The following is a 22,711-nucleotide window of genomic DNA, read 5'->3' as shown; positions in this document are numbered from 1 at the left end:
TTACTGGGCAGCAAAGGTGATTTGCAGGTATTAGTGATTACACAGTGATATGAGAAAAAACTGTCTGAAAAAAAAAATGTTACTTATCTACATCTAGAGCTCCAGAATGCAAAACGTGGTCTGTAATATTTTAAACATTCAAGCAAGTATTCTGTTATGAAAAATACTTTTTTAATTTGACGAAAATGAAAGCAAGGTGACTTGGGGTGGGCCTTGGAGTCTGTGTGTTCACCTCCCCTAACCTTACCTGTGGCAACATGCTGATTGTAAGTGTACAAGTTAGTAAATATTTGTCTGTTATGTGCTTAATATTGTAAATACAATAATCAGTAAATATGTCACAAGCTAATGTGTTTATTATTTGTGATAGTATACTGCAACTAAAAGCTTCACCTCCAGAGGCTGTAATTACACTATGACTCTTGCAATGCATTTGAGGCATGTATTTATTTATTTATTTATGATTCGTGATGGAGCTTGTTGCTACCACTGTGAGGCAAATTAAGGTTTTTAAAATGCAGTGAAGCATCTACTGGACTTATGAAAAGGAAGGTCCACACTACATAATCAAGCGAGAACAAATACATGAGTTTCCCCACCAAAGCCATTCAAACGATACACTGATTCTCCAACAGGAGTTTATGTACAACCTTCCTACATTAGTGTTGCAGTGTGATTTCTTTCCAGGGTGTTGGCGCTGGTGTGTGTATGCATGCGTTAATGTTCAGATGTGGGACCACTCACGTTCTCCATTGGGGGATGGTTGAACATAGTTTTTACAACTGGACATATCTTTCTTTCTAGAGGTGATATATTTCTGACCGGTTCACACATGATTTTGATCAGGGGTGGCACTGCTATGCCACTGTTTTAGATCATGCTTTGTTTGATATACATATTGTTTCCAGATGATTCATTGTAGAGTGTCTTGTGACCTTTAATAATAATCATGGTGATACAAATACCATGCATTAACTTAGTACTGCTCATCATAAAGTGGTTCACCTCATCTACATCTTAAGGTTGTGCCTAGCAGCCCTGCTCCACTAGCAGCACAACTTCATGACGTATAAGATGGAGGAAGTGAGGAATTACTAAACCAGTTATACCTGGAAACTGAGATAGACCAGTTTGAGAAACCCTCCACTGGAATTTAGCAGGTAAAGGCAGTTTGTATCCTTACTCTTTCAAATAGTTTCATGGCATTTTAACTGCCTGTGTTCAGTCGAATAGATTACACAACCTACGTGTAGACTCCCCTGTCACTATGAGGGGGGGGACATTTGTGGTAAGAGTTCCTTTCACTTCTCAACTAACAAAACTTTCAGCTGCAATCCAGGATTTTCCATATTGTTGATTAGAGCCAGGCTTGCATTTCATCAGAGGGCCAACGATAAGGCATCAAGGTAGCATAGCTCCTGTTGTGTATGTTTACAAATAAAGGTAAGTTTTGTGTCTCTGTTAGCATTTTTTTGTATTACTTAAAATGTCTAAATTGCAAAAGAATTCCATAGTCCAAAACCCACAAGAAAAAACAACCTGTGCTTCCTGCTGTCTGAGACTTATTTCCATACCCTGAGAATTGTAAGCTTGGTCTGGAAAGAAAACCAAATTTCAAATATTTTGCATACTCCCAAGATCAGTTTTCAATCCATGGTGCACTGGTGTTGGGGACAGTGGAGAAGATGGCAGGATTTAGGGACATTCTCTCTTTGGATATTAGGACATTTCGCTCTTTACATTTAATTAGTTAACGTGAATGAAAGATTTTCAACAGTGTTCCTTTCCTGGAGGAAATTGTGATTGAATGTGGCTCAGTAACTCCCTCATTCAATCTGAGAATATCTCTATAGCTCCTTAAAGCATTTAACCACACAGAATAAACCCTGCATCCCATTTTAGAAAACCAAAAGCTTTCTGGCTTATGATGGGGACTGGGGGATTTTTTATTATTATTGTTATTATGACTGGAAACTGCAGGACAACCAGAGTTTTGACGATGAGTGTTTCCTCTTAACTTCAAATGGTCATTCAAACAATTATTGCAGCATTAAAGTATGCATGTAACTGCAAAAGATGCTTTAATGTTTAATGCTTGTTTACAGTTCAATGAAGAATGCATGCGAAGCTGCTGCAGTCACGCAGAGAGCTGTGCTCGCGCTGCGTGCTCCCCGGCGCAGGTCTCTATAGAAACGGGGCGCCGCGCTCAGCCAATGAGCGGCCAGAGCGGGGTCAGGTGACCGGGCGGAGACGCGCAGCACGACGGGCTGTCGGACCGCACCGAGAGGAGAGGAGGAGGAAAGAAGAGGAGGAAAGAAAAGAAAAGGAGCCACACGGAGGGAGGCATTCGGCGATAGGCGTATTTTCTGTGGACGCGGCGCACAAGAGCACGTCTGGAGAAGCCGTGGATATTTAAGCGGAGAGTTTGTTTTTCCAGGAATAAACCTGTTGCCCGGTCGCCAGCCTGGCTCTCGCATTTCAAGATGTTGCGGTGCGGAGGTGATGCTGCTCTGCCTCGTCCGCTGGCGCTGTCCGGAGCCGGAGCCGGAGCCGCGCTGTAGCTCGGCGGGAGTGTTGTGACCCAGTACGAGGTAAACGGCTCTTGCGTGTTAACCACGAGTGCTGAAATGAGCGCCTCCCTGAGCTGAACCGAACCCGTGTCCGGTCTACAACAGCATTAAACTAATAAAGCGCCACTAAAACTTTAGGGCCGTGAAAGTGAAATTGCATAGTAGAATATATCGGCTGGTCTGATGGTGGGGTGTTCTGGGTTGAGGTGGCAGTGGCAGCAGCGCGGCTCCTCCGAGTTGGGCTGGAATGCGACTTTCTGCAGATCCGCATTCATGTTGCAATCATTTTGAGCCTGGCTGGGTAGTGGAGCTGAGCAAACCTGCGTAGCACAATGCGTTTACAGAGGCATCGAGATTAGGTTCGTATATTTTATACGCTTGGTAATTGGATGAACTTAAATGTGAGATGTGTAAATGCTGTGATTTCCCGTGTGCGTGGGTTGTTGGCTGTTCCCGTACAGACACGGTATTCCGCGAATTCTGCAATCGACACTCCAGCTGAGTCGTGCTGTGTTTGTATCGCAGCTCTTTAACGTTGAAGCATGTGGGAAAAGTCTGAAACTAGTTGTCAGGACACTTTAATATATCAGCAGAAAATTCAGTTGATGTCTAACTAAATGTTTGTCAGCCACCGAGACCGAAATATTAAGAACAACACATTGCGTTGGAAAGTAATCAAAACCTTGGAAGTTTCCGCCAAACAGGGCATTAATGTTCATAATCAAACTTTATGTTACCGAAAGTGCTCCAAACAAAAGTCAGAAACCCATAGATTTAAAATGTCTTTTTTTATATAATATGAATGCGTATGATTACGAATCACGTATAACTAACTGGGTTTAGTTAAAAATAATACTAAAAAGTAAGTGCTTTGTTTTTGGTTGTTTATTCTAAGAAGAACATGCAGATTCCACAAATAGAATGAAGCTACAACTTTAAGAAACTGTATATATTAAAAAAAAAAAAAAAAAAACTTGGCTAAAAGAACCAACCAGCAAAAAACAGAAACGAAGCAACTTGTTTTGGCAGAAGTGCAGGCACAGACTTACTGTGATTCATTTCAGTGAAATCTTGAACGTGAGGGTCAGATCACACACAATTTCTACATTCCAGTTTGGCATCACTGTATTACAATAACAAATCAAAACAAAAACAACTATTAATTAGTTTTAGAGTCTATATGCGGAAATACACATACATATAGCCTACATATGTGTAATTGAAAAGTCTGATGGCTAAAACAATGGATGCAGTTCTGGATGAGATCACAAATGACTATCCCAGGGTCAATTGATAAGAAAGAACTGATTCATCTTTAAAAGATATCCTAGACACTGCTCAACAAGTATTAGAAGTGCTATGTGTCCTTATAGTTTCTCTGAACAACATTACTTTCTTATTCTATTTCAAAATATGAAGTCTCATAAAATAGAAATAGGCAGGCAGTTTTTATTTTTAGATTGTAATTTATCAATGCAGTGTTGTGGAAACATGTTTATTAAAAGTATGTAAGTATTCAAAAATAAACATGTCTATTCAGAGAAATGCACACTATATATATTAAAATGATATTTGGTATCATGTGTTCCCTCCCCTGTTGTGCAGCATTCCTAGTAAAAGCAAAACACACTGCACTGTCATTACACTTTTAAGACAACTTGTTTAGTAGCTGTTATAATATAAGAGTAGTCAAACTATGTTCTGGAAAAGGCAATTTGGATTTCAACTTTGAGATTAAGTTTATTCCATATTTCACAAAGACAACATAGTAGGAAAGCAAATGACCAAAACTAATTAAATTGCTTCATACAATAATACAGTAATATTAATAATGCCAGTATTCCATGGGCTAATGAGAAACACTATATACAAACTTCCATTTATTTGTTCAGACAATTTTGTGAAGCTATTGTTTACTTCTTTCAGGCATGATCTGAACTACAACTTCTCTAATTACTCAATATTCCATGCATGATTAGCTTAAATGCTGTGGCCACTGGTCCAGATTTAGGACAAAGCTTTGTTCTTGTGCCAGCTGGTCTCCCATATGCACTAAAATCTCTGGCCATAATGTAGTTCTTGTTTTGTTTGCTGGTTTCACAAGATCATCAGTTGTTCAGAATATGTTGGCCCAAGCCCCCATAGTATGCAGTTACTGTAGTGAAAATATGTATCTTTGATACAATGAAATGCATATTTCCAGACATAAAAATGCATACCAATTTTATGTTTGTTATGCATACTTATCAGATGTCTCTGTAACCTACATGCATGTAAGTGTTTTATAGAATAAAAATCAGGTGATTACCTTGTTTAGTCTTCAGGAGAATATCCATGTTCTTGCCAATATCCTAATGACTTCTTCCAGTATCTCACTGGCCAACTATGCACACCATTTCAGATTCCCCCATTCTTGGGATCCTCCTGTTTGTGACATGACTGTATGCAGAATTATTTTCTTACAATTAGTAATTATGTGACTGGTTTGTGGATCAGGGTTTATATTTATAAATATCCCACATTTTAAATGATTGGTAGACCAAAAGCTTGTCAGATCAAACCCCTAGATAGGGATGGTGAACCTTTTTTGGCTAGAGTCCCATAGTCTGGTATGTTTAATATATATACATGTCGCTGGGTGCCAATGATTAGTTAGGGAAGTAAAAGTTTATACTACACACAGGGCCTACACAGCAACTTTTTAAAGCAACTTTTTAAAACAATATTTAGTTTTATTTTGTTGTAATTATTAAGCTAACATACCAACAATACAAAATAAGCCACCCTCTCACCTCCTGCATCCACTGCTAAGTTAGCAGAGGGATGAAGGGGGTTCACAGTGAGGGGAGGTTAGCACTGACCTCCCCCCACTTTGAACCCCCCTCATCCCTCTGTTGTCTGGAGAGCATGTGAGCTCTTGTCTGCTAATGGGACTTCTGCGGCTCAATATAAAGCTGAACAAAGTGAGGCAACAAGAAAAATCTGACCAAAAGGTTATAAATATGCAGATTCTTTTTATCCCTCATTAAATTTTTGCTGACAGATTATATATTTTTTGTAAATGTACAGATCTAAAAAGCAATAGTAATAGCATTTCAACAGGTCAGTCATGTTTGGAATATGTCCCTTTTTATTTTGCACAATGAGAATCTTTAATCCTCATTCAAATAAAATCAATCAATCCTAATTGTATAGACAATTCCAAAGCATGTCACAACAAAAAGAAAAGTCCATCATACAATTAAAAACTAATTTCAATATTGTAATTTTGCTTAAGTGCAGTAAAATGTATGAATCACATTTCATCAATCAATACGTTTGAGAATTATAATGCTAAAATACATTAAAAGAAACAATCGCAATGCATCATACTGCAGCAGAGGGACGCATGTTTGTTGTCATCACACGTATACTCCTCATTTGCCTTCTATCAAACTCCAATCACAGCCACCTGATTTGAGTCTGCCCCCCTGTGAGCCCTACACAAAGTCCCACAGAAATGTTGATTGCCTTGCCATTACAATACAATACGTAGAAGTCTGTTGATTTGGCTGTGTCAGTACCACTTCTATATTTTGTGTTTTGTTTGCAATTGCACTCAATCATTACTAGTGTACCTTCATTTTTTTTTTCCAGTTGATATTTATTTAACCAGATCTACTGCCTAATATACTTCGTGTGGCACAGCTTTTAAGAAAATAAAAAATGCTGTGGTGTCAAACTACCCGAGATAAATGTGTATCCACACCATGTACTCTACCTATCGGAGGCATAATTTATTTACATTTGTGTATTTGTTGGACAATTTACTGCTTTATGAAGAGGAGTCCTGGTGTTAAGTATTTCTCCAATTAACACAGGATAACGGTAGCAAAATACTTCTTTCCCATGTGTCCAACTAACATGTCCATTGCTGACCTCAGTTACATTGGGACAGACTTCTTGTCTGTCTTCCTCCTGGTCCCAGAGTACAGCACAGCAGCACAAAAGTCATCATAACATTAAAACATGAGTATTCAGATAATAACGTTAGCGCTACTGGCGAGGCCATCCTTGCAAAATTGATTAGGCTAATTCCATATGAAATCAATATATATATATATATATTTCATACGTTTACCTTTGGATTAAATGGTTTCAATGTACATTTTAGTCCTTCCTGCCTATGAGAATCAAGTCTTCAACCTGGTTTGTAATCCCCTCATGCTTACATGGTCATAATTTCCTCTGCAGGTAATACAGAATGGTGTTGTGTGTGATTTCAAGGTCTTTACATATGGCTATCTTAATTAAATCACCTGATTTTAAATAAAAAAACATTTAATTTAAAATGTTTCACTGTAAAATCTACTGGATAGGCAGGGCATTATTGAACACATCCGTTAGATTTAGGGCATCTGTTCCCACTGAGTGGCAAGTTACATTACAGAGTTTAGGGTCTTCCAAACTACATCATATTGGGAATAATTTACTTAATATGATAGCAGTAAATAATATAGGCAGCAGGAGCATATAAATGAATGAGGCCCAACTCATTAAATATTTTGAGGGCAACCAAAAATATGAACAAAGCTGAATTTTGTACACTGAAATTCAAGAAGGGTCACACTAAGAATGCATCTTCTATTGCCCAAGTAAATGCTCATTCTAACGAGCTGTAACAAATCACACCTTTTGTGTGTTGTTGCTAATGTTGAAATCTAGTCACCTTAAAGGAATTCAGCACTTATTACCAGAAATAGGAATAATCTGAACACGTAGCATGTTTTGGAATTACAAGCTGTGTGCAGATTTGTCTTCTGCTCTGTAGAAATCTCCTGTCACATTAAAATAAACACTTAAAAGCATACAAGTTATTACTTTTTAAATACTTTTAATCAGCAATAAAATTGACTTGAATTTAAAGCAGACTATTATGTCTATTGTATATAGAGTGATTCAGATTGTTATAGAAAACATTTCTTACATAAAATTGATTTATTGTATTAGTTTTATTAATTTTGTTGTGGAAAATACATGTAACACCTTTATTAAGACACAAACTAATTTTGTAACTAAGAATCTTACTAGTGAGTATATTTAATCATTATGTCAAAGGATCTTTCAGCCACATCGTTATTTTTCTAGCTGCTTAAATGTATAGGCTAGTATTTGCAGGTAGAGCTATTACTACGTGTGGTGGGGGGGGGGTAGATGCAAACAAAAATGTAAACATGACAACCCTTATCACCTGCTATGCACTACATCTATTTAAAAACTGCCTGATACTATTCCAGGTTTAATTGTACACCTTAATATTTTGTCTCCTTTTTTTTGGCAAAAGCACCACAAAAGGCAATGGAAGAAATGTATAGTATGGATATTGTACAATGTTTTTTCTTCCTTTCTGTTTGATCTTTCTGTATTTGTGATTACACTCAAAACTGCATTGTGCTTGCAGAAGGGAAAAGTTACTGCAGTTGGTGAAAACATGGATTAATAAAGCCAAGCACTATTTTTAATGGTCCCCATAGCAACATCTCAATTAGAAGAATGGGTGGGTGAGGTTAAGGATGAGTGCTGGTACTGCAGTAGTTAGCTAAACTTGACATTTCTAATCTTGGAAGATCCTGTAATATAGAACTCTGAAAATGTACTTGGATTTACCTGAACTTTGCAAAAGATCTGAATCACTACTTTGCTGTTGTTCATAAGTCATGTAACCCACAAATGTTGCAGAAAAATGCGAGATAATACAAATAATCTAGGCTTCTTATTTTTCTTCTTATTTCTTAGCAGATGCCCTTGTCCAATATCTATCTATATTTTTGAGTCTGAATTGCAAACTGTAATTTTCTGAAAAAAGTCAAATATTTCCATGACTTATAAATATTTTGGTATGTTATATATAATTTGGCTAATTAAAAATGGTATGGTGTGTATTGAGTGAGAAGCTTAGTCCAGTGGATGGAATTCTCTTCCCAGAATCATAGTGAACTCACTGCAACTATGTTATGTCTTTGACCATGGATGTTGCCTGAGCAGGACACGTGAACACACATTCAGCTTTTTCTGTTCTTTTTTGACATTAAACTATATACTGTAGTACATTTATGGTTGATAAAAACTTTTATTTTACTGCAATATCATTGCCAACATTTCTCATTTTTAAGATTTGAAGGATTATGCCTGTAATGTATAGGCCTAATTAATCTTCTGGTGCTAATTTTTTAATCTTTTAGTTTATCAATTAAAGTTTAACATTTATATGCTGACAACATTCCAAATGTACCTTTAAAAAAAATAGCAATTGTTCATCACATTTAAAAATGTTCATTTAGGACAGGACTTAAGTGCGGCCCGGGGGCCAAATGCTGCTCTCGAGGATGTTTTGTGTGGCCCCCCAAAGCCAACTTCAACCCACCCCTTTTCTGAACCTTTACTATATTTGTACATTTTCTGTTACAAATTGCACGTGTGGTTTGGAGGGAAAATAATAAAACAACAATTACAGTTCATATATGTTCCCTGACAGAAATGTAAAGGAAATTAAAAGGTATGATTTGGGACATATTTCATTTTCATCTGTGGTTAATTTTCTGTTGTGGCCTCCCCCCATCCCACGCAACCTCCGGAAACTGTCCCTCCGTCACCAGACATTGGGAACCCCTGATTTAGAAGGATTCACTTGCCAGGATGCATGTTTAAATGTTTCCATATGAACATGCTTTTGGTATCAGGCTGATAACTATTTCTAACTATTAACAGATAGGCTATTATGTAAATGACATCATAATGTTTATTATGTTTAATTTTGAAAATAAATACTACTGTGAAATTAGTTTTCTCCTTGACCTTTTTTGTTTATTTTTGTGAAAAATAGTGATGTTTCCAGAGCCCTATTTATATAATCTGTTCTGTAGAACAAAGTGAGATTAAGAATATGTAAACAAGAATTATATTTTATTTGAAGGAGACTTCAACCAGTTATCGATGTACATGTGAAAAACTGACTGAAAATGTGTTAAATGATCATTTGTGGTGGATAGATAACTAGTTATGTGAACATCAGTATGGAAAGCGTTAGAATGAACATGTACCAAAATTAGTAATATCATAAACTTATTATCTTGTTCCTGTAAACATGAACTACTGATAATATAACTTTGACAGTTTCAGTATTGAATCGTTGGAGTGTCCACATCTTCAGGGTTATCCATTTAAGCTGTTTACATTAACATTGCCTGGTACACTTCAGGATTTGTACAGGTCACTGTTTGGGCCATTTTCATGTAATACCTCTAGGGGAAACCGGGGATTCATTCCATAGGAAATTAAACTCAAATGCTTGACTCCTGTGATTTTGATAATATTTTGCACATATGTTTGCCTTTGGGAGAAATTGTTAGGGTACATTTTAGACCTGACTGACCTTATGTTTATGAAATGGCCTAGGTAGTAGGTCATCAAAGTTCTACCTGATTTGGTCCCCTCTCAATTTACATCCTCTTAATTGTTTCCCTGATTTTAAAGCAAAGGTGGTTTTAGTAAAATTGTTGTCATTCTACTAATTGTTGTATAATAATAACATAAAACATGTATTTGACCTCATCCAATTTATATACATTGTAGCTTGGACTACATTTCCAGAATTGTTTCCTTGCCACCCCTTAAATTGATACTGCCCTCACAGTACGGAGTTCAATGTAAAGAATATAATAATTGCAAACAAAAACAATGCTTATTTGTTGGAATGAAGTATGCTCTCTGGTTACGTTATAGCTGGATTGGATTGCTGTATCTTTAATAGTCATAGTAATTAACCAACCAAGGTGGCCCATTAACACTAGTGACTGAAGCAGTTGTCCCAAACAGTAGTCTTGGAGGGCAACAAGACTAAACAGCTTTGTTAATTCCTACTGTAGTAATCTGTTTAAATAAGTTTGCATGAAGAGTGGTTGCAATTTTTTTTTTTTATATATATATATATATATATATTATATATAAAAATAAATGTTTAAATCATTGTGTTAATGTCTGTTTGATCTTTTGCAGTAAGAAAGCAATTGCACAATCCCACTTTATTGGAATGACAGGAAATGGTGGTTTATGGATCTTGGCCAGTGATTTGTTGAATTGTTCTGTTGTCATATGGCCAGGATAATTCAGAAAGGTATTTTTTTTTATTTGGCCTCTTCTGTGTATTTTATTACAGTTATCAGAATAGTGGATTTTCCAATAACCTAGATTGTTGTAAACATCTGTTCATATTCTGCCTTGATACTTCTACTGTTGTGAAACATTATTTGAAAGCAACGAGGTGATACATTTTATTATGGGATATGACTCCAGATGTTTCCATCTTTTTAAATGACTAAGCAGAATCTGGACCTTTTACCAATCATAGTTTACATAGCTTATTTTTTAACCCTGAATTTGCTGACTTTCTTTAGCATTAAACAACATTACAATTAACCTCAGTAATTCAGTATGATCACATCCCTGTTGTTTTCCAAGCAGAAAGAAGAAAAGAGACTGACTCTACATTTCAATTGAAATCTGACACAGGCGTATTTAGGTAGCTCTCATTTTTGCTTAGTCAAATTTAATCCCTTAAATCCAGTGCTTCCTATACTGCATTCGCCTCACTCACCAGGATTTTGGAATACTAAACATTTGAGTCTAAATGGTATAGCAACTGATGATGTGCATTTTTGTGAAATGGACACATTAATCCACTGGCTGCATTATTTTGTATAATAGCTGTGGTCATATTTTTAATAAAATGCTTTAGACAAGCAAGATATTTAGCTCAGTTTTATTTTCTTAATACTTTTGGAATGTGGATCTGCTATGTTATTAGCTCTGCATAACAGCAGGGCAAATTCAATGCAACATATCAAGTTTCCATCCTCAAATATGGAGACTTGTACTGTCTTAGTTTAACTTTTTTTAAAGGGGATTTCAGTAAATATAATTTAAAGGAAAAACAAAGTCAATGTGGAGTTTGTTTTGAGATTCAATCTCAAATTCAGATGTTAGTTTCAACTCGCTGCACCTTGAGGCCATACAGTATAATTATATATTAGTGGTATGATGCATGATTTTAATCGATTATGTATTTGTTTGTAATTTAATAATGGCACTCTTACTATATGATATTCTGTAATATGAACTCTACAGTAGTGTTGAATGGTATACCGCAAATTAGATGCGTTACCATACTAAAAAAAACCAAAAGGGTCAATACTAGACTTTTTGTTTCATTCAGACTTCTGTCAAATGTCTCTTGTCCTAATGATTGAGATAATTAAGTTTGTCTAGTTATTTCTCTGAATCGGTGAGTTATTATTGAGGGGCGGGGCAAATTGCATATTGTCGGTGGTGCCTGTGGATCTGGTTTAGCATTGGCGAAAGAGCATGTGCGCTTGTGTGTTAGTTTTTTTTTTTTTGTACACGCATATGCATGGGCAGGCAGCACCATTTTTCATTCACTGAGAAAATGCATAGATTTATAAGATCGATCTCGGGATTTTAAGAATCGATATCAGATCATCCAAACCAGAATCCCAATTAATCGGCAAATCTTTTTAACCAGCCCTAATTTATATATATTAAGAACATAAGATCATAAGAAAGTTTACAAATGAGAGGAGGCCATTTGACCCATTGTGCTTGTTTATTCAGTCTATTTTTAAATGTTCCCAAATCTTCAGCTTCCACCACATCGCTGGGGACTTTGTTCTAGATTGTGATGACTCTGTCTGAAGAATTCTCTCCAGTTTTCTTTCTTGAATGCCTTGAAGCCCAATTTCCATTTGTGTCCCCAGGTCGGTGTGTCCCTGCCTCTAGAGCAGCGATATCTTTCTTGAAGTGTGGAGCCCAGAACTGTACACAGTATCCAGATGAGCTCTAACTAGTGCATTTGTACAGTCTGAACATCACTGCCCTTGTTCTACACTTTTGACAATATACCCTAACATTGTTTGCCTTTTTTAATTGCTTCCCCACATTGTTTGGATGGGGAGAGTGAGGACTCCACATAGACTCTGAGATCTTTCTCATTAGAATGACATTATAATGTACAGGGTTTGTACAGGTGCCTGAAATCTTTGAAAATGCTTGAATTTTAAGGTGGTACTTTCAAGGTTTTGAAAATGCTTGAATTGTGTTAATTATATTGAGCTAAATTTGCTAATTACTGTCATAATAAATTGTTAATCTGATCAAATTAATTAAGAGGATATAGTTTGAGTGAGCCAGTTGATTGCTTTACGGTGTGGCCAGTACAACTGCTGTTTGATCTGTCGGTATGTTTTGATGTGGCTGTGAACCACTGAATGACGGGAATGAGAGAGAGCGTGGCATCAGCGCCCAATATAGCAAATTTGCTGGGAGGCTGCCGTTTTAATGATTGTCTCGAAAATGATAAATATAAACTATGGGTAAGACAGGTCCAAATCTACGGACAGTATATTGCAAGTTCCGCAAGAAAGAGATTCAAGTTTTCTCTACGGGAAAGCCAAAGGTAAACCACAATTTCCCTTATTTTTTAGATGTGAGTGGCCCTCTAGACCTGTATTTGATTGACAATTACTCTCTGTACATGTTAATTTATCTTCATTTCATTGTGTGTGTGCACGCACACTAGGGGTGGGTATTGGCAAGTACCTTGCGATACGATCTATATCACGATACACATTTCGATTAATTACGATATCACAACCAAATCACAATACTTGCTGAAAGTGCTAAATAAAACCAAGTAATATTAGGCTATACACTTCAAAGGACAATCTTTATCTAATCCCCATTAGCAACCCCTAATAAAAGACAACCACACAATTTGAAATTACTAAATTACTATTTCCTACATTTAATATTAAGGATTGACCTTCAGGACAGTTTAACCAGTCAACACAAAGACTTTAGCAGTGTACAATTCTGAAAAATACATTATTAGGGAAACCTTAAGCAACTTATTATTATTATTATTATTATTAATAATAATGCTGACGGTGATTTCTCCAGTAAGACCGGGGGGGGGGGGGGGGCTGACGGTGTTTTCGGATGATGTTTTCACACGTCAACATAATATAATCGCGCAGAAATGCCATTATGGGAAATAATCAGAATTGGATCAAAAGACCCGGGGCTATTACTAAGAGACCCGGGGCTTAATGCTGATGGTCTGAAACCATCGTTTTCCACAACGCTATATGGGCGCATGTCTTTGCAAATGAAATATACTACGGACTTTTTCTTTGCACGCTCTGATCCCGGACGTAATTTTGCGGTGTGCATTGTGTCTAATCGTTGTTGCATAGGATCAACACGTTTCGTTGCCTCGGTTTGCCATACCTCAGGATGCTGTCTTTATAAATGTGCACGCAGATTGGTCGTGTTTCCAGAATATTTGATTCTGGTATGGCTCGTGTCCAAATCATGGCTGTCTGTTTTTTTGAGGAATCCAAAATGCGCCCATACATTCGATTTACATGTCGCAGGTGCTGGTCGAATTATCTCTGCCATAATGGTGTTTGTGATGTTGGCTGATTTCTAGAAATGAGTGTTCCTGGGTAAGGGGGACCAGAACTCCAAGCGGCTCCCCTGCTTACTGCCATCTATAGGATTGTGCTTAATACTACATGCGTGTTACTTCAACAGCAAACCTCATTTCTCGCATATTAGCGGCATAAAAAAATAAATAAACATCAATTCTAGAGATCAGAGTATCGATACAATATTGTGAAATAAAAAATTGCGATTCTACATTAAATCGTTGTATCGGCATAACACTAACGCACACAGATGGGGCTAGTGTATAAGTGTTCATGCTTTTTGTTAGCCTACTCATGTTTTGTTCTGGTATACCATGATAAGATTACTCAATTAATAGAACTAATTGATAATATATTGTCTTTTGATATATATTTTTGGATATTGCTGCCTCAAAAGAAAAAAGTTTCAAGACAGTAGTTATTAGGTATGGGTAATCTTGCGATACGATATCATTACAGACAAAGAAATTAAACCTATTTCAAAGAAGCCTATTGCTTTTATAAGTGATTCCAAAAAATTTCAAAAATAACTTGTCATGGTACATAAATTATTCTTAAATTATTAACTTAAATTAAAGAGCAGAAACACTCACATTTTTGAATGACTGTCAAACTGGCATCTTGCAATTTACCGTTTAAAATTATCCAATATTTTTTTGGCTTTGTGTACAGCCTATCAAAAGCTTTGTGGGCACTCTTTTCATTGCATTTTATCAGACCATTCCACACCTCCAAGTCAATATCCACACCATACAGTTTATGCACTTTCTAGAATGGAAAAATTTGGGACCGCAAAATAGTCTAGAAATCTTGCGTTGCTGTGAAGCTTTCATTTGGTGATCTTGCTAAACTTTGGACCATAAACTGTAGTGTTAGCTTTGTTTTTGACTTTCCTAATCTAATGTCCTCTAATGTCTGGAATGACTACTGTAATGCAATAAATCCACAATTTTATATACAGCTCTCGAAAAATTGAGACCACTCCAAGTTCAGAAATCAATGTTAAGTGGTCTCTTAATTTTATGCAGAGCTGTATATATACAAATATATACAGTGAGGGAAAAAAGTATTTGATCCCCTGCTGATTTTGTACGTTTGCCCACTGACAAAGAAATGATCAGTCTATAATTTTAATGGTAGGTGTATTTTAACAGTGAGAGACAGAATAACAACAAAAAAATCCAGAAAAACGCATTTCAAAAAAGTTAAAAATTGATTTGCATGTTAATGAGGGAAATAAGTATTTGATCCCCTATGAATCAGCAAGATTTCTGGCTCCCAGGTGTCTTTTATACAGGTAACGAGCTGAGATTAGGAGCACTCTCTTAAAGGGAGTGCTCCTAATCTCAGCTGGTTACCTGTATTAAAGACACCTGTCCACAGAAGCAATCAATCAATCAGATTCCAAACTCTCCACCATGGCCAAGACCAAAGAGCTGTCCAAGGATGTCAGGGACAAGATTGTAGACCTACACAAGGCTGGAATGGGCTACAAGACCATCGCCAAGCAGCTTGGTGAGAAGGTGACAACAGTTGGTGCGATTATTCGCAAATGGAAGAAACACAAAATAACTGTCAGTCTCCCTCGGTCTGGGGCTCCATGCAAGATCTCACCTTGTGGAGTTTCAATGATCATGAGAACGGTGAGGACATTGAAAATGGGTCGTGGATGGATATTCCGGCATGACAATGACCCAAAACACACAGCCAAGGCAACAAAGGAGTGGCTCAAGAAGAAGCACATTAAGGTCCTGGAGTGGCCTAGCCAGTTTCCAGACCTTAATCCCATAGAAAATCTGTGGAGGGAGCTGAAGGTTCGAGTTGCCAAACGTCAGCCTCGAAACCTTAATGACTTGGAGAGGATCTGCAAAGAGGAGTGGGACAAAATCCCTCCTGAGATGTGTGCAAACCTGGTGGCCAACTACAAGAAACGTCTGACCTCTGTGATTGCCAACCAGGGTTTTGCCACCAAGTACTAAGTCGAAGGGGTCAAATACTTATTTCCCTCATTAACATGCAAATCAATTTATAACTTTTTTGAAATGCGTTTTTCTGGATTTTTTTGTTGTTATTCTGTCTCTCACTGTTAAAATACACCTTCCATTAAAATTATAGACTGATCATTTCTTTGTCAGTGGCTGACGTACAAAATCAGCAGGGGACCAAATACTTTTTTCCCTCACTTTTATATATAGTTTTATTTTCATGTAAAAACAGCAATGTGTGTGTAGATACACCATCAATACTAATTTAAACTTTTTCCTTATGTCTTGCCATACAAAACATGAAACCCCATTTTTCACAACCCCTCTAATGTCATCAGTTCTGTCTGCATGGAAAGGGTAAAGGCCTTTGCACACTGGATCCGATGATGCTTCCGAATTTTACGTGTGTGAAAAAGTGTACATTCCTATTTCACCTATAATTTGCAAAATTGACGCACCACTGTCATATGAGGCATCAATTTTTGCAATCAAAATAAGTTCGATTCGATCTAATTTTACATGTGTTAATGACATTGACCAATGAAAAATGAAAGGAGGACATTGCACTTTTTAACTAGCAGAATTCTTCTAGAATGTTCGGTATGGCACAGATCTACAACACAAAAGTGACATCCATTATTTTTTGACCATTTGCACTTAAATAGTTGAATGCTGAACCATGCTATCTGCTTTTGTGTCTTTATGGTGAGGTTTAGTTTGTGTGTGATAAATGTTAAAACGTTTATTTAAATTTTTTGTATACATGTTGAGGAGGTAAAGAAACCGCTTGTGAGACTTATCTCAGCGCAAGAAGGGTGAAAGGCTGTGTACCTGGTGTGGTTTTAATGGATCCATTTCCTTGACATACAACTTTTTGGATGACATACTACAGATGACGTATCCGATCTGGTGTGCAACGGCCTTTACTCTGTATATAAATTACATTCTCAGACTGAACTACTTTGCCATTTGTGTAAATGTTATAGAATATTATTGCAGGGAATTGGACCAATGTTTTTTAAGTGTAGTATATCAATGCCTGTATTTAGTAGATCTTGTGTAGAGTGGCTAGTCATGTAAATTTAAAAGGCAGTGCTTCATCAGTGTGAATTATTTTTTTTTTATTTGCTAAATAACTGAAAACTTTACAAACAACTAAAACAAATTGGCACACTTCCTGGAAATTTGCTGACTATTCTTTGACATATCTCATGAGTTTAATTGATAAAGGATGTGGTGCAGACAGATGTTAACATCTATAAATGCCATATAATACCATCATTATTTAAACTGGAATTTTAGAGGCACAATGTTTCAAATCCATTTTACAGACTACAGTCTATTTACAGTATATCTTGATGAAATTCTGTTCCGCATTAGTATTTCTAAAAACTATAATTGTTAAAGACTACTTTTCATGGGCCTCACTTTTGTGCATCTCTGGTATTATTCTAATTACAATGAGCCTTTAGAATGACTTGAGACAATTTACAAAACTATGTTTTGAATCTAGGTTTGTTGTCAAGGTTTATTCACAGTCCAGGTCTTTGAAGTTTATTCAATTTAAATGTTCTTTTAAACACAATTGTTGATGTAATTTTCAATAAATGAATTGATATTTCCTTTAATATTAATGAATAATGCCTTTCATGTTTCTCAGCAGTGGTTGTTTACCATATGTAACTCTTTCAGTGTGACAGATTTAACATATCCCACATAATTTGCTAAAGCGACCTTGTTCTAGACTTTATGGGTCACTGCAACTGCAGATGGGGAGCTGGAACAACTGATTACATACCCAACAAACTGACAGTCAAATCAATCACTTGCTATCATTCTAGTGTTTGAAAATTGTAGGTAAACCGAGGAGAGGCTTATTAAATCGGGGATAACAATATGGTGAGGCAAATTAATGGTTTTTGCAGCACATTTTCACTTCTCTGATTATTGAAAATAGGATGAAGCTGCAACTGTCTCAGATTATCCTTACACCAGAAGAAGTCATCCAGTGTCATACCATCTCCTTTGAAAATGGGCCCTTTATTTCTCTTTGGCTCAAAATTAAGATGAAAGCTTAACATGTGGCCGAATGAAAATCTTGTCACCTTGTACCTTGTCAATACTGGGAACACAGAATAAATGTAGCCTTGATGAACTCAAAATCTAACATCTAACATGTCAAGTAATTCGTTTCCAGACTAGCTGGTTTTTTGAGTTGTTTGACTTAAGGAAGATAAGGAAGTTTCTTTGTAAATATACACTGATAATTTACAGGCAATTGAGAACTGTAATGTAAAATAAAATATTTGCATCTCGGTATTGTCAATTATTTTGAAGACAAAATATCACTTTTCTACTTCTACTGCTAATTTTAAATCAACTCATGTTATTGTGCTAGCTATACCGTGTGGTTTCAAATGTAACACGTATAGCTTATTTTTATATTAAATTTAGACTGTTTTTTCACACACTTTGTCTCCCACAATTCAAGAGCTCTCAAGTAATTGAATACCAACGTCCATTTGAATATTTGTGCCCATGCCTACTCTCCATGGCTACCATTTAAAGAGACTATATGTATGTATGTATTTATTTATTTAGTTTGTGTGTATTGAAGTTTAAAACCATCTGTGAATGCGGCTCTGGTTTTTAATACGCATACAGATGAGGAGTTTATTTGTATTACAGAAATGCTGAAAATGCTTATTTTCTACCATTGTATCTGATTTAATAATTATAATTTATTTGGTCTCTGAAAACAAAGCGTTCTAGTGATTTATATGTATTTGTTTTCACTTTCTAGCTGCCTTTGTTGAAGGCCCGTAGCAGCTTGTCTGAGGCAGGTATACTGCAAATTTAAAGTTGCATAGTCTGGTTCTGGTATGACAAAGAGAACAAACAACTGAACAATCTGAGTGCATTAAGGACTTTGGGTTCACATAGTCTATTTGTGCCTTTGGTTTTAAAAATGAATAAAGGAAGTACAAACTGAAAACACATTTTGTTCTACTATGACAGAGTTATGTACCAGTTTAAAAGATGGACTGATAATCAATGGCAGAACACAAAATCATAAATTGTTTAAATAAATGAATTTACTTCAGGTGTTGCTGTGCAGTTTTGGAGAGATTGTATCTCCTTGATGTAGTTGTTTGCACATCTTGATTTTGCCAGTGTCTTTGTGAGTGAGTCTGAGATATATATAGATGAGATAGAGATAGATATATGAGATCGAGATAGAGATAGATATATGAGATCGAGATAGATATATAATATATTAGGGCTGTCAAAATTAACGCATTAACGCAATTCCATTTTAATGGCACTAATTTTATTAACACGCGATGAATGCAGCGCGCATTTTGACCCATAGCCTAGCCCGTAGTTGGAGAAATGGAGATGCAGCCATAGCGAGCCATAAGACAGGAAAGGATGCAGAAGCAAAAAGAAATGGAGAAAGAAAAAGTTCTTGTGAACGGAAAATTCATATACAAAACGATGTCTGATGGTTCTGTCGACAAGACAAAAGTTGTCTGCATTTATTGTCGATGTGAATTAAGTTATCACCGCAGCACGTCGAGTTTAAAATATCACTTGATGGCGAATTCAACTGATGCAGAGCTGTCCTCCCCCTCGCCAAAGGCAGAGCACACTAGATCATTTGCCGCGGAGATGGATGGGGACTCCACAAGCAATAGACTCACCACAGCGATAACTAAGTGGGTGGCTAAATAACTAAATGTACTTACACAAGCCTGTTTAAACTGCTCAGTGCAAAGAAAGAGAAGTAATGGGAACCTGGTATTTCTATGTTATTTTTTTCATGTGTGTAATAGACATGAACAAATTATTTGAAAAACATCTATGACCTTTGAAACACGTCTAGTCTTCATGCTCTATGTTGAGTATAGTTTCACTAATAATAACATAGACTTGTATAAAGCATCCGTATTTGTCCATGCCCATGTTGATTAGAGTAAGGTACATTTAGAACAGATAAAAATGTGCGATTAAATTGCGATTAATCACGAGTTAACTCATGACAATCATGCGGTTAATCGTGATTAAATATTTTAATCATTTGTAAGCCCTATTATATATATATATATATATATATATATATATATATATATATATATATATGTATATGTATATGTATATATATATATATGTATATGTATGTATGTATGTATGTATGTGTGTGTGTGTGTGTGTGTGTGTGTATATATACATATATATATATATATATATATTATATATATATATATATATACAGTGTATACGTATTTTTAAGTGTTGTGATATGTTTTTTAATTTGGTTGTCCTAAAAAGGCATTGCACAGTCAAAAATATGATGAAAGCATTTTTCAATAATATTTAAAGATTGAAATGTGAACATTTCATTTTAGGATCAACTGAAGATAATGTATTTTCTGCATGGAATAAGCCAATGAGGCCTATTATGTGTTTGTGTTGTCATCACAGAATGTGATCAATCTTTTTTTTTTTTTCTTATGGAGTATAATTTAAGCTTAATAACAGGTTCAAAGTAAAATACACATTTCAGATTTGGTTATTGGATTATTTAAAGATATTTAGCTGCAAATGGTTCAGCTGTACAGACTGATGTAGGCTAGTTCAGTTATGATTCAGTTTTACCAGAGTATGGAGTCATATTATACGGACTGGCAGTACATTTGTTGAACAGATTGGTATAGGCTACATATTATACCAGTGCAATAACTGAAATGGTGTTTAACTTGAGGGAAAGAAAATTGTGGAAGAGGTATAGGGAGCTGGAGCAGGAAGCGGTTGCTTAAGTATTAGGTTAGCTAGTTTGTCAGTTAACTGGGTTTACCATCTTAATTTAAAGTGTAAATGGCACTATTTCTAAAATCACGGTTTTATGTGTATTGTTGTTGGTTTAGTGTAAAAGTAAGAATCATACCACTCTTCCAGATCTGCAACATACTTTGCTGTGCATTTGCCAATTGATGCATACCAGCACAGATGATTGGCATGATCAAGTGATGCAAAAGTTAGAATGCATTGCAATCAAAGAGATTGCTGCAGATTAGGCTACCTTTTTTCTTCCCTCCCTTTTTGAATGTGGGATTGTCTATTTGCACAAACAATCTCCACTGTGAATTAATCTCTTCTGTTGGAAAGTAGAAAAGAATAATGTAGACTTCACGGTTTTTCCACAGTCTTGGACACAGCAACACTTCATGTCGTTTACTATTTAGAAATTAGGCCATGAAACCCTAACACTCGGTTGTTTAGTAGTCTTTATGCTGTCTAGAAAGTTATTGCACAACCAGTGTTGTCACGATACTAGACTTGTGACTTTGATACCGATACCAGGTTTAGTATCGCAATACTTGATACCGTTTTACAATAATACATGCAACCTTCACTGGGGGAGGAATAATTACATTTGTTATTGTTTTATTCTGCTTGTATGAAATGATCACTTAATAGGTTAATCATTCTAGGATACATGAAAAGCATTCCTTCTAGTTTAAAGCTGTTGTTAAAATACACAAAAGCTGTCCTAAAATTATATAAACAATTTCCTTTGTTATTGAAAACATCCATGCATTCTGTATATTTGTTATTTTGTTCCAGCAAGACCTAAAGAAAAAAAGAAAAAAGATTGGCTTCATGTACCTATGATTTTTTTTTTCCTCATTAGAATACCCCTTTTTCAGACCCATTCCAAATTCCAATTATTTTTGCCATTGATGTAATAGGTTCTACTGGAATTGAAATGTATTTGAAAAAGGAATTGCAAACAGAATTTGGAATGGAAAAACTGAAATGGACCCCAACCCTGCAAGTTAACTGATATTGAATAATTTGATTAAATTTTAAACATTTAAATTAATAATTTAAATATGTCTCATTCAGAATGCAGTAAAGTATTAACACTGGTGCTTTGCTGCCTGTCTTCAATATTTAGGCCTAAGTGTATGCTCACCTAATGACTGTAATCTTGGCCTGTCACATTCATACACTACAATTAAGAGGTTTGACTGTGTTATTGACTGCAAGGCTGTACCTTCAGGTTGCAATATTTTGCTGTTGCTTACTGCTGAAATGAGGTCTTATTACCCTGCTATTTTAGTGCTTGATTTCTGTCTTTGCCTTGTTTTGTCTGCCCTGCTACCAAAGAGTATTTTATAAATTTGATGTACACTGGACTATTCTTGCAGCCAATGATGTTTGATTTGACCCAAAATAGCATCCACCTATACAATAATAAATACATTTAAAAAAAAAAAAAACTTTAAAACATAAAAAAAAACATTCAAACATATAACATAACATAGACGCATCAATTCAAAATTAATCATCATAAAGTGCATTACCAAGTGCAATCTACATGCAAAACGATAGCTACACTATCGCCTTGTTCGTTGTAAAACCTAATTTCTGCTGGAATAAAATAGTTCCCAAAATACTTTTAGTCAGGTCAACTAAAATGTCAGTCACATTTTAGTCATGCAATTTTACTTAAACCTTTTGTTAGTTTTAGTCAACTAAAATTACATTAGTTTTAATCACATTTTAGTCATATTTAATTTGGTCATATTGACCTAAAACCTGCATACAT

The 22,711-nt window shown here is 35.9% G+C and overlaps 1 protein-coding gene across 4 annotated transcripts in view; it reads left to right on the top strand.

The window, feature by feature from the left end:
• Nucleotides 1-2,270: 2,270 nt before the first annotated feature.
• Nucleotides 2,271-22,711, top strand: part of ptpn13 (protein tyrosine phosphatase non-receptor type 13) — a 114,478-nt gene continuing 94,037 nt past the window's right edge. For all 4 annotated transcript variants that reach the window (XM_066710750.1, XM_066710749.1, XM_066710748.1 and 1 more), the window contains exon 1: nt 2,271-2,591. The gene's annotated coding sequence lies outside the window, so the exon portion shown is untranslated. The remainder of the gene's footprint in view (nt 2,592-22,711) is intronic.

The sequence above is a fragment of the Amia ocellicauda genome, chromosome 8, assembly GCF_036373705.1.
Source record: "Amia ocellicauda isolate fAmiCal2 chromosome 8, fAmiCal2.hap1, whole genome shotgun sequence".
NCBI lineage: Eukaryota > Metazoa > Chordata > Actinopteri > Amiiformes > Amiidae > Amia > Amia ocellicauda.
This window is presented reverse-complemented; position numbering and strand designations above follow the sequence as displayed.